General features: G+C 44.8%; 1 protein-coding gene across 1 annotated transcript in view; it reads left to right on the top strand.

Annotated features, from left to right (window-relative positions):
* Positions 1-12706, top strand: part of LOC138610152 (transmembrane protein 132C) — a 178482-nt gene that overhangs the window by 133278 nt on the left and 32498 nt on the right. The gene's annotated exons all lie outside the window — the stretch shown is intronic.

Raw genomic sequence — 12706 nt, forward strand, 5'->3', positions numbered from 1 at the left:
ATCAGGGCCGACACTTAAGTCCCTTTTACACTGCCAGTTCAAGGCAGGACCATAAAGCGCTTTTTAAAAACACACACTGGAGCGGCTTTACACCAGCGGTGCTTTGACCAATGTTAAATGACAAAGGCTGCATGACGGCAGAGCTTCGTTATGGTGCTGAGGCAGAACCGCAGTGTAAAAAGAGCGATAGAGACAGACAACCTTTCACACGGCCTATTTTAGAGTCATCAATGAACCATCAATGTCTTTGGACTGTGGAAGGAAGCGGGAGTAACCGGCGGGAACCCACGCATGCACGGGTAGAACATCAACTTTGTCCGAACCTGGATTTGAACCAGGAGCCTTCTAGCTGTGAGGCGACAGCGCTAACCACTGTACCACTGTGAAGCCCTGCTGCACAATTCCTTACCAAATAAAACGTAGAAAATAAAGATAGGGCAGTTTTAACACACGCTTTTACACCACATGTCACATTCACATTCACACACTGAAGGCAGAGGCTTAAGTGCCAATCTCCAGTCAGGATCTATGGACCGTCATACAACCCCATAATTTGGGGTTCAGTGTCCAAGGACACTTCGACATTTGACTATCGCAGTCAGGGATCGAACCCCCAACCTTCCAACTGAGAGATGCCCCACTCTACCACTGAGCCACAGCCGGCCAGTATATTGAAAAAATGAAACAGACACAGAATTAAACACATATTAGCTCCTACACTCATATATAAAATTTAGACTTAGTCCTCCCCTGGCGCTACAACATTAATATACTGCACACATGCTTATTCATCAGTAATAGTAATCACAATGGATGAAATGTCTGCAGTAACACACTTATGCTTTTCTGCATAATGAGCACAATTCAGATGGCAGAGTTTCTCTTTATTCTGTTATCGCTGCTTTTATTTAAGTTTATTGAAGTACTTTACTGATAATTGAGTTGTTATTTTCTTTATCTCTTATTTTGAACTGAAGAAATCTGGCACTAGAGTTTCCTCGCGGATTAATAAACTTATCTTACCTTATGTTTATTAATTACCTTCACTGCTGTTAGACAGAGAGGGCAGAGCTGGACTGAAGGTGTGCGTCTGCAGAGTGTGTTTAGGTGCAGGGCAGGTAGAGAACATCTGTATTTCCCAGCAGACCTCGGATGGGGTCTGGAGGGCGGCAGTGGCCTGAGGCTGAGCCTGCGGCTGTCTGTCTCCCTCAGAGAGCGGCAGCGCAGGTACTCTGTGGTGTAGATTAACCACAGCTCCCCCTATAGAACTCCTCACAGAGCCACTTTCACGCTTCTCTGCCGCTTTGTTCAGCCTCACCGAGGGCGCTGCCACCGATTCAGATCAAGAACATTCAGGTGGAAAAATGAGCGACATCAATCGCGTTGACTAAAGAGACAGACGCTGCGTCGTATGAGCGCTGATTACACAAACAAAAGTTGCATTCATTTCTATTTCGGTGCCTGTGATGCTCGTGATACATACCTCAGCGCTGTGTCGATGTGATTCTCTCCAAGTGTTGCCCGTAGCTGTGAAGATGATAGATGAGTGTGGGCGGATGTTCCTGGATTCAGAGCAACGCTGCACATCCTCACCCACTGATCTGTTCTCGGGATAATTGAAGCTGTGTGTTTAATTCTGCAGGATTGTTCGAGTTTTCTATCTCGCATCGTGTCATTGATGTATCAACAGCCTGCGCGGATTGTTCGAGGGATATAAAGTCTCCCCCCGAAAAACTTCCCTCTGACGAAAATTGCAAAGATGGTTTTCACGCTAATCTTGCAAAAGCTCCACTCATTAAAAGAGAGAAAGAATAAAACAGATCCTAATGTGTTTGATTTGAAGTCTAATCAGAGGGAATACCTGCTCCTCTTTCGTTTTGTGAATGAGCGCACACTCCAACATGCGCTCATCAATCACTTATGATTATTCTCCTCATATTACATAAAAGAAATCGACTTTACAGCTCGCTATAAATCATGCAGCTTTTTTCCCACTGTGGCAGAAATCCATCTCAATTAACCTGATATTAAAAAAAACATCTAAACTTGGCTAAATCAATTAGGGCCAGGATAATTGAGGCAGGAGCCTCTGAGGAGATAAGATGAATAGTGTTTCATGTGTACTAAAGCTGATGATATGTGATGTGTGTGTTTGATTTGAACTTTTCTTTAGCTTGATTTGCGATTCAGTTCAGCGGCGCTGTCAGGGAGCCGGTGAAGCAGCTGTCGTCATGTGGATACAGTGAGCACGATCAGCGTGCACCTTTGATACCGACATTTCAAACGTTTTCATCATATGACCTTTATGGAAAACAGGCTGATTGGGACTTTTTTTTATGTGCGTTTTATTTTTTCCCTGACTGTACGCCGGCACAAATTCATAGTCTTCACTTTTCTGCTTCATTTTCCTTCAAGTGCTTCTCCCCGCACAGGCGACTTCCCAAGGTGCAACGCGTCTCCAGCCGGCCCATGCTACTTAACACACAACACAAATACTTATAGATGCAGACACATTCAGAACTCATTAACTCTGTCTGTCTCCCTCTGTCCCCCTTTCCCCTGCCCTCTAATACACGCACACACACATATACACACACACAGGGCTTTTGCAATCTGCATGCACCAATATGAGAGAGGCACACAAGCGAGAAAAAGGAAGGCTGAATTAGATTACTTGGGATCACTGTGGCATGAAAGGCCCACAGATAAGTTCCTCTCGCTCTCCACCCCCCCTCCTGCTGCACTCGTTGCTGTTAGAGAAGAGGAAGTAAGGTAATGTAAGAGCAGAGCCGTCACACACACACACGCCACCCCCCGCCATGACAATATTTCCTCCGCCAAAGGGAGAACAAACTCTGTGATTCTGATGGGAAACAGCTCTCTGTACGCAGAAGTGAAGAGGCTGTAATAGAGTCGTGTAGACGGAGAAGCAGCAGAGATCTGATGTATGAAATGTAGGAGGACTGAATGCGATGAAATATGATGATAAGATGTTCTGACTGGGAGAACAGAGGAGGGTTATTTGGTCATGAAACAAACGTTAAGTTGGCTCTCTTATTGTGAAGTATCATAAAGGTTAGGGGACAGACCTAATGACATCACAGACGTCTGCCAGGAAAGACTACACATCCCACATCATGTCTCTACGACTCCAGCTGCAGAGTGTTGGCTGTAATCTTCCTCGAGCTTTCTGCAGACGTACAGCAGAGAACAAAAGAGCACAAGTTGACTGAACACACTATATTTTTTCACATCTACTCCTTGTGAGCCTTACATAAGGAATGTTTTATGTTGGCCTTGTATGTACGTGTAGCAGGTTTTTAAATTACATGGCGTCCTTGTAGCTCACAGACCTGCTATCTCACACCTCCTTTCTGTTCCCAGTGGAAACGCGCCCTTGCTACAGATTGTCATTCTGCAGAGGTGATGTTAACATCCTGAGAACATTTCTAAGGCTGTGCTTGGACGGTGTTCAGCAACGGATCTGTAAAATGTTGATTTACGTCTTTTTGCGAGCTTTAAACATCCAGCAGAAGCAGAGAAACATTGACGTCCCGTCAGGGTCTTTTTTCTCATTGCTGGTCGAGAGGCGAGGCCAGTACTCCTTATTTTGTTTCTCTGGGAGCAAACGTAACAAGCTTAAGATGTCCAAATGCTGAACACTGTGAAAAAGGATTTTGAGGGTAGTAAATAAAAACCATGCACATTGTGTCAATTATACTAAAAGTATAAGTAAAGTTTACCTGCATTATCTAATTTTCAACCGTGACAATTGCAACTCAAAATAACATGATATTTGGGCCTGTACTGCAAAGTGTGTGAACGTTTGTTCTTGGCTGCAGGCCAGGGTCGGATTAATCGGTGCGAGTATCGCCAGTGTCAGTGTGCCATCGGGGTTAACACTCCTGTTTAACATTTTGCTTTTTATCAGAGAATGAATGAAAGTGTTTATATAATTATTAGTTGGATATACCAGATGATTTGTAGTCAGTGTGTCTGTATATGTCAAGAAATTAAAATTTGTAGCCCTTTCTTGGCACTTACACTGGCCGACTTTCCTGAATATTAGTGAATTTACACAAGCAGGCGAATGTTGTTGATTATAGTTTATTTTTATTTGAGCATCAGCAGCAATTCTCAAAAGGCTGCAGTGGTTAGCGCTGTCGCCTCACAGCTATGAGGTTCCTGGTTCGAATTCCGGTTTCGGACGTAGTGGGCCTTTCTGTGTGGAGTTTGCATGTTCTCCCGTGCATGTGTGGGTTCTTTACGGGTGCTCCGGCTTCCTGCCACGGTCCAAACACATGCTCGTTGAAAGTGGAAGTGTGAAAAGCTGTCTGTCCCTATGTGTCAAGAATTATTGATACTCATTTTTATTCAGTAATTACTTGTGTAATGTAATGAGAAATGTTAAGTAAAATCTACTTTAGTATATCATAGTTGTTGAATTAAGGTTGAGTAAAATTTAATCAATCAAATAAAGTGCAAATTGTAACCTAAGTTTTATTGAGTAGATTTTATAAGTAGCTTATTATAGTGTACGCTGAACCTCATACAGTCAGGGTAACATAGAAAAATGCAGCTGAATGGAGCTTTAAAGGAATGGCATTGTGTAGCTGCCTTTGTAGTCACCTGCAGCGCTGTGCTTTAAAGTACAGATGAACTCAAGGCACCTGTTACAGTCTAATTGGTGCCATTATTATGTATACCTGTTTAGATACTTGCGTTAACGAGCAGTTAATCAGCCAATCACATGGCAGCAACTCAACACATTTAGGCTTGTAGACATGGTCAAGACGATCTGCTGAAGTTCAAGCGCAGCATCAGAATGGGGAAGGAAGGTGATTTCAGTGACTTGGAACGTGCATGGTTGTTGGTGCCGGACCAGCTGGTCTGAGTATTTCAGGAACTGCTGATCTACTGGGAATATTCACGCACAACCATCTGTAGGATTCACAGAGAATGGTCCGTAAAAAAGTGAGCGGCAGTTCTCTGGGTGAAAATGCCTTGTTGATGGCAGAGGTCAGAGGACAACGGCCAGACTGGTTCGAGCTGATAGAAAGGCATCAGTAACAGATAACCACTCGTTACGACCTAGGCATGCAGAAGAGCATCTCTGAACGCACAACATGTCGAACCTCGAAGCAGATGCAGCAGACAATTTGCACGGGCTCACAAAAACCATGGAGCTTTAAACATCCTGCAGAAGCAGAGAAACATTGACGTCCCATCAGAGTCGTTTCTCTCATCGCTGGTCGAAAGGCGAGTCCTTCTTTTGTTTCTGTGGGAGCCAAAGTAACAACCTAAATATGTCCAAACACTGTGGCTGCAGACTTTAGAGTCAACCCTCAGAGGGGCCAACAGTATTACCAATATACCTCACATACAGTGTAATATAGAATAATACAGCTGAATGGAGCTTTGAAAGGAATAGGATTGTGTAGCTGCCTTTGTAGTCAGCTGCAGCGCTGTGCTTTAAAGCAAAGATGAACTTAAGGCACCTGTCTGATCGGTGCCATTTTTATGTGTTGTTTGCAATAGTGGAGCATTGCTGTGATCAGTGATGGAGACGGTAAATTGAGGTTACAGATGAGAGGAAGAAGAAAAGAGGAGCAGAGGAGAGAGACACAGACTTAGAGAGAAAGGAGGGGGGAGGCAGAGATAGTGGGGGGGGTGGGGGGCGGCAGCGGGGAAATTCTCCAATCTTTTTTAATCAACTTGAGAGGGGGACTTCACAGAGCCTGCTGAAGGCATCTGTTGACACAACAGCTCTGTGGTTCTGCTCGAGAAGGTCCTTTCATCTGTAATTAGCTTTAATTAGCCTAATAAGTCAGACTGTATTTTGTCTTAATGAAAAAGCTTCTGTGGTCGTATTTAGACCAGAAATAATCCTCAGAAGCTGAATGAGGATCCATGACTGTCCGCGTCTCTAAAGGTTGTAATGTAATAAAGCTAATGAGTGTTCATAATGAGGAGCTTATTTTGGGTTTGATCACATTTATGGCCTATTACTTGAATGGCTCCTCACACCCGCTCCCCGCGCGTTTATGGCGTGTTCTGAATTACTGCGCCCTTGCTGGAATTGATTATTATAAAAAGCTCTTTTTATTGCAGCCAAGTGATGCTCCCTGCTACAGGTGACACCTCTGGGAGAGCGGAGACATCGTTCTTTAAGAGACGTGCTCCATTTTTTTCCTCGTTCCCCTTTGAAGAGGGCTCCTCCTGCGTGTTGTCACAGACCCACCTGCATCGGGAGAGCTCAGAGCACCGCTCACCACTTTGTCACCAATTTCAAACCGTGAAGCAGGAGTTCTGCAAATGCAGCAATTATTTCAAAAGCCTAAAAATGAAAAGAGGACTCAAAAGTTTTAGTCAGTTTAGCGCGCGGAAATGCCTCAGAACTGGTTCTGTCGACTTTAATAGCGCTCGCCTGTCCATGCTTGTCTTCTCCTCACCTGCTTCTTAAGATGTATTTTTCTCTTCTTTTCTCCTCCTTTATGTTTCAGCGTGCTCCAGACAAACATATATTAATATATTAACAATGTAGATTAATTTCCTCCCTCGTCACCCTCCGCCTCCTCACGCTGGCATCCTCTATTTCACTTAAAGTGTGAAAGAGCCGTGTGTTTTTTTGGGTCACGTCGAGATGGATCTTAAAGGCAGTAATTGGATGCCTGAGCAGATTCCCCTGCACAGTAGGAGGCTGGTCCATTATCTTTTACCATCGTGAAGTAATACGCTCCTGTCCGGGCTGCCCTCATCATCATTACCCGTGCTGCGGACGCCCGGTGATGGAGAGGGAGCAGGAGGACAGGGCATACATCATATCTGGACTCATCCGTCTTCCTGCTCCTGCCGAGACACCAAACTGTGCTCACTCACGCGAGCGTTCGCCGGCATAGAGACGAGGACGAAATGAAAGCGGCCGTTTGTATTCACGTACCGCTCCAATGTATCGTTAAACAATACATCATCACCCCGGCCTTCTCTGGCCACTTCTGCTCTCACATGATAAAGTCATCTATCAACATCCTCCAATGAATGTTTCATTTTAGCCCTTTCCATTCCCTTCCCTCTGTAGCAACGCACATCTCCTCTGCCAGGAAAGTCAAATCAGTGGAACCATTTATCAAACACACAGTGAGACATTCAGACGTAAGCACTCGTACACCGGCTAATCCTGCAGAAACGCTGCACGGCCGCAGGTAATGTCATGCAAGCTGTTTATCAGAAGACTGTACACCTTGCTAGACACACTTTTTCCACCTAGCATGAGTCACGCGGATTACAATAAGCAGCTGATGGATGGACCCCGAGTGAGCAATCCATTAGTATCTACTACAGCTTAGGGGCTGATGATTAAGTGGTCGTGCTAATTGAGGCTGCTGCAGCGTGCACATGTGGCATTGTACATGTTATGCTAATTAGAACAACAGATTGTGATAAATGCTCACAAGGTCCAGAACATGCGGAGTCCCTGCCACTGTAGGGTTTAACCTCAACTCCTTCACTATCATTCTCATGTCACTGGCTGCATGGACAGCAGTGGCTCTCTCGTGGGTAGGTCCCTCATGACCCGCGTCACAGGAAATATAGAATAATTGGCTTCCCTGAAATTAATGTTAATTATTACTCTGATTATTTTGCCGATTATATCTATTATGCTGTGTTAAATCATTAGAAAAGCATGTTATTAAATGCCAAATGAAAGATTTCAGTTGGAATTATATCCTCAAAAGTGTACTAAGTAGTGTTTGGATAGTAGATGCTAAGTGGCTTGCATTAGAGGCCCGACAGCAGAGTACCCTTTTATAAATGTGTATTTATAATCCAAGCAGATACACTGCATTATCATGGTGCATCCTCAATGCTTTCAAGAGGAAGAAACTCTTAAGTTTCCTCCAGGATTTCCCCAGGAGAGCGTTCATTTTCAGAAATCTAAATGCCATTATCTGCAATTGGCTGCACGGTGCTGCAGTGGTTAGCGCTGTGGCTAGTAGTGGGCCTTTCTGTCCACGTACTCCGGCTTCCTCCCAAAGTCCAAACACATGCTCGTTAGCTTCATTGGTGACTCTAAAATCGCCCGTAGGTGTGAATGTGACCATGAATGTTTGTCTGTCTCTATGTGTCAGTGACTGTGAGTGACTGGCGATAAGTCCGGGGTGTGACCCCGCCTCTAGCTCAATGACGGCTGGGATCGGCTCCAGCTCCCCGAACAGGATAAGCAGATAGATAATGGATGGATGTTGCTGCATTTTCATGAATGATTAAGAGTTGTTGCCATGACCGGTGACAATGGGATACACTGGCGGGTTTTACAATGTTGCAGATCCCGTTATGAATCTTTGGAGCCTTAAACAAACACCCTGCTAGAACACCTCAATGCCTCTCTTCCTTTATATAGCGTCGGCACCCCTGACCTTCTCTGAACGCGCTAATTGAGGACCACTGATGTACAGTGAAATGTCAGGAAGTGAGGGGCTGAAGAACTGTACCTTCTGTGACTTTGCAGACAAACTGGGTTATTTTCAAAGAGAACACATATTCTGATGTTAAAGTGAATTATTCCAATATCACCCAGACTGAAGTGCTTCGGTAATTGAAAGGCTTAAAGTGAGTGGGAGGGTTTTGTTACCTTTTCAAACACATAATTAAGTTCCCTTTGTGTTTGCTGTATAAGAGCTTTAGTGTAATGCTTTTGCTGCTGCACAACCTGTTTGTGCAAAGCATGCTCATTTCTGGCATCAGAAAATTACCATTAGCATTAAGCTAACCTTCCCACAATGCTGTTGAAGCTACCTCAAGCTGTGAGGTCAAATGACTTGTTTGCTGTGCCGCTGTAATTCTCAAGGTGACGCACATTGCTATTATTGCTATTGCGTGATTCATGTATAAAACACTTTGCATTTCGCTTTGCCTACAGGATACAGTTAAGACCTGCACCCTCTGGAGCCACTTACATTCCAGTTTCTCTAATTGCATGCTGTGAACCTTCGTCCTCGTCACCCGCACCACTCTCTGTTCTCCTAAACCTGCCAGTTAGGGTGAAAATAGTTTGTACAGGAAGACAAAAGTGCAGGGATAAAGTGAAGGATCCAGACTGACAGATCAATCTCAGACTGACACAGTAAATGTCCAGATCTCACATCTGCCCATAATTGTTAACATCCCACTTCACATTCTGGCCCACTTCTACCCATTCTGACTTTAATCCCGGCCCACAGAGGTTTCAGAGGACTGTGTGTATTTTTTCTTTTAGCAGTAATGGACTCTACGGTGGGGCTGACCTTTGTGCCTGCCCAGAAAGGTCTGTGTCCAGAGGGCAGCTAAGCCAAGCTAAGCCAAGTTAAGCTGGCAGTATAGATCTCGATCAGAGCCGGGTGAAGAAATCAGAGCAAGATCAGGAGGTCATCTCCTGCAGGCATGGCTGGCTGTTGGTGAAGAACTCTCCATCGATCGGCTGAGTGTGATAGATATCTGGCTGAAATTGAGCAGACGGGCGCGGGCAGGGTTGTTTCCTCGCCTCTTGGCCTCTGGGCCCCGGCTCAATGGGCAAGCAACAGGGGCACTGGCGAGACGTTTCTGTACCAGGGCTAGCATCAGTCAAAAGCGCCCAGCGGCTCCCTCCCCCGAGCCCCCGCAGCTCTCATCTGTAGGGGAGCAGACAGCCGGCGGTGTCCCTGGTGTGTGACCTTGATTCATCCGGAGCTGAGTCTGACTGTTGTTGGAATTCACCAGGGACACCCGCTCCTCCCTCCTGACCCATTGATCGAGATGTATTACAGGTATCATATTCATGAGAATTGCAGGGGATTCGTCCTATAAACCTAAAATATTGTACTTCCGCGTCCCTCCATGGTTTATTCACAAGCGCCTCTTCACAGCATGAGGTGTAATTCATGGCCACGGGGCTCCAGAGGGCGTCTCCGTCCCTCCAGCACCAAACATCAACAATTCCCAACTTTATTCTGAAAGTACAGACGCTAAAAATAAAAGCTTTAAATGTCCTTTATATTATAGGCAGGCATGTTTACAAGAGAAGCACTGCACATTGACAGACTATAAATGAAGTTTATAAAAGGAATCAGTAACGCTTCATAATTTCATTAATATTAATGCTGGGATTTGTCCTGTCAGCAGTGTGTCCTCGTGACACTTCCCCACAGTCAAAGTTTACCCCTAAATCATGCCCACTCATTTATTATTTACAGTCGGGAGCAATTCAATGTGACCAAGACATCAATACAGTCCATGAACTGTGGTGTGATTCGTCTGCATAAATAAAATGAAGAACAGGGAGTTCTTGATGTCATTGCTCGCCCTTCTTTTAAAGGATGTGAGGGCAATGATTTAAAATAAATCATCCCACATGAGTCCAGTCATCTCAGGAGGTTTTGTTCAGATTATTTTTCACTGTGAACACAACATGCTGTCTTTTCACGTTTTCTGTCTTGAGCTAGCATGATCATCAAAGGTCAAATTCTGGTCAGACATTCAGAAGTAAAAATGCAAACTTACTGAAAGTAAGTCCATGAATTAAACTTTTAAAGCAAATGTTTAAACATTTAGATTAGGGTGGAAATTCTCTGCTCTCCGAGTGACCTCAAAGACTCAGAGTGGTGTCGAGCAGAGGCGCAGGGTCAAAAAAGTTCCCTGTTAAGCAGGATGTGGTTTTGTCGGGGGTTGTTTGCTGGACTGTTTCTTGGCCAGAGGAAGTCTTGAGGTCGTCAGGTGAACCAGCGGCAAAAAAATTAGCACAGAAAAAAACCCTTCTTGAAACCAGAAGATATCTTTTTCACTCTTCTGTTCTTTTGGACATCTTGTTAATAAGCTAGTTTCAGATGAGCATTTTGTGGCTAATTTTCTTTTCTTTTTTGACCTAGCCAAGTTAGCCATTTTCATCTGTTTGAATTCTGCTTTAATTCTTTATGCTAAGCTAACTAATTGGCTCTATATACCATCTCTAACTCTCAAATTATGTCCTGATATGTTGAACTATTCTTCACCCAAACATGCTATTAAGAGGAAATTGTGGTTTTGGAGGGAGTGGCGTTGAAAACACGCTAGCGTTAGCGTCAGCGAAACAGAGAAGCGAGAGGTAATAGATGTAACATTGTGCATTTGTTTGAGTGTGATTGGATGTGATTGTGAGGCACTAAGAAGCAGCTAATGCTAATCAAGTAATTCCTGAACCAATGCTAAAAAGAAAAGTTATACCCACTACGATGCCATGGGCTTTAATCTACACCCTTATATCACAGCAAGCAGCCTGACAATTGAGCTCATTCACACATCACTACCTATGTGTGGTCGACTCCATGACCTTTGACAGGGAATAAAATGCCCTTGCTCTTAATTACTCACTGAGTAGCCTACTGGAGTAGCCTACTGAAGTGGCCCTTACTACAGCCTGCACCTATTCATCCTGTCAACATGATCCTCACCATGATCTCCCATTACCTCTCCTTGAAATCCGACACCATCCAGAGTGGCTGCATTGTCGAAGCTGCCATCGAGTCAACCTTCTCCCTACCGGCAGCGGCCGGCAGTAATGAGCAGATCAAGTTTCTGACCGGCATGTACCTCAGACAGGCCACCGCCACCCACTGAAGATGGGTCTTTGTGCGCCGTGTACTGCGGCCAGCCAGCCGAGAAGAAAGGAGGAAGAGCGGAAAAGGAAGACAAGGGAGGAACTGGCTCATTCTTGGAGAAGGAAGAGTGGGAAGAGAAGAGAACCAAGCAAGAGAGAGAGACCCTCATTAAAAGGCAGTGTGTTGGCTTCACAACCATCCCACCACTTCAATGCGCTGTCATGCGGTGATGTATCGCTCTGCATGGTGCTACCAAGGCCTTTATTCCCACTCTCCTCCATGTTTCTCGCTTCTAGCCAATTAAACGCCCACTGGAATAGAAGGGAGGAAGTGCCACATTGAGCGCCGCACAATGTGGAGAGAGGGGCTGATGAAAGGACATGTCTCTTTTAGGCTGCTTAATAGCTTCAGGACTCTGTATGAGTGGCGTTTAATGTCTACAGCATATAATTCACCAAGCCTCCAGTCCACATTTCGGTTTCCGTACTCGTACGCATACTTTATCACCAAGGGATGAAAATGTTTATCAGAACTATGAATATTTCATTTCCCATATTGGTTATTGGACTACTGGCATATTTCATGGCCAATTTTTATGCATTTACTTTTGAAAGGACAGGAAACGTCATAAAGAGGCTGATGTCTAATGACAAGTCATCAGCCATGACTGTAAAAGCACCAGATTAGATGTTTTGGATGGAAGGCGTTTATACGGCCCTGATTTGTGCGATTGGGATTACCTGGTTGGCAAGCTGGCTATAGGAGAGCCGAATAGGAGTAAATACAATATACCATTTCCTCCTTCTCCTCTCTATACTACTTGGTGAATAATACAAGCCTTAAAATCCCCAACACAACACAGTGCTTGACCTGTTCATTCGTCGCTGTAGCCGGGATGCCAGGGTCACAATGTGGCTGTGTTAGTAACAGAGGCTAATCGCAGCACCAGACCGGGCAGCACCACTACTTCTCATGCTGCCCATGTCATTCAGGCTGACACCATAAATCTCACTTATTTTCAGATCCAAGCGAGACACAGGCAGAAATTACAGCCCAGAGCACATTACCAGCCGCAGCAGCGAGCTGAATGCTAACAGAGAGATCCTTGATAAAGCAGA

Source organism: Semicossyphus pulcher, unplaced genomic scaffold (genome assembly GCF_022749685.1).
Source record: "Semicossyphus pulcher isolate SPU_LCO1_2020_fin unplaced genomic scaffold, fSemPul1.0.p SCAF_6, whole genome shotgun sequence".
NCBI lineage: Eukaryota > Metazoa > Chordata > Actinopteri > Labriformes > Labridae > Semicossyphus > Semicossyphus pulcher.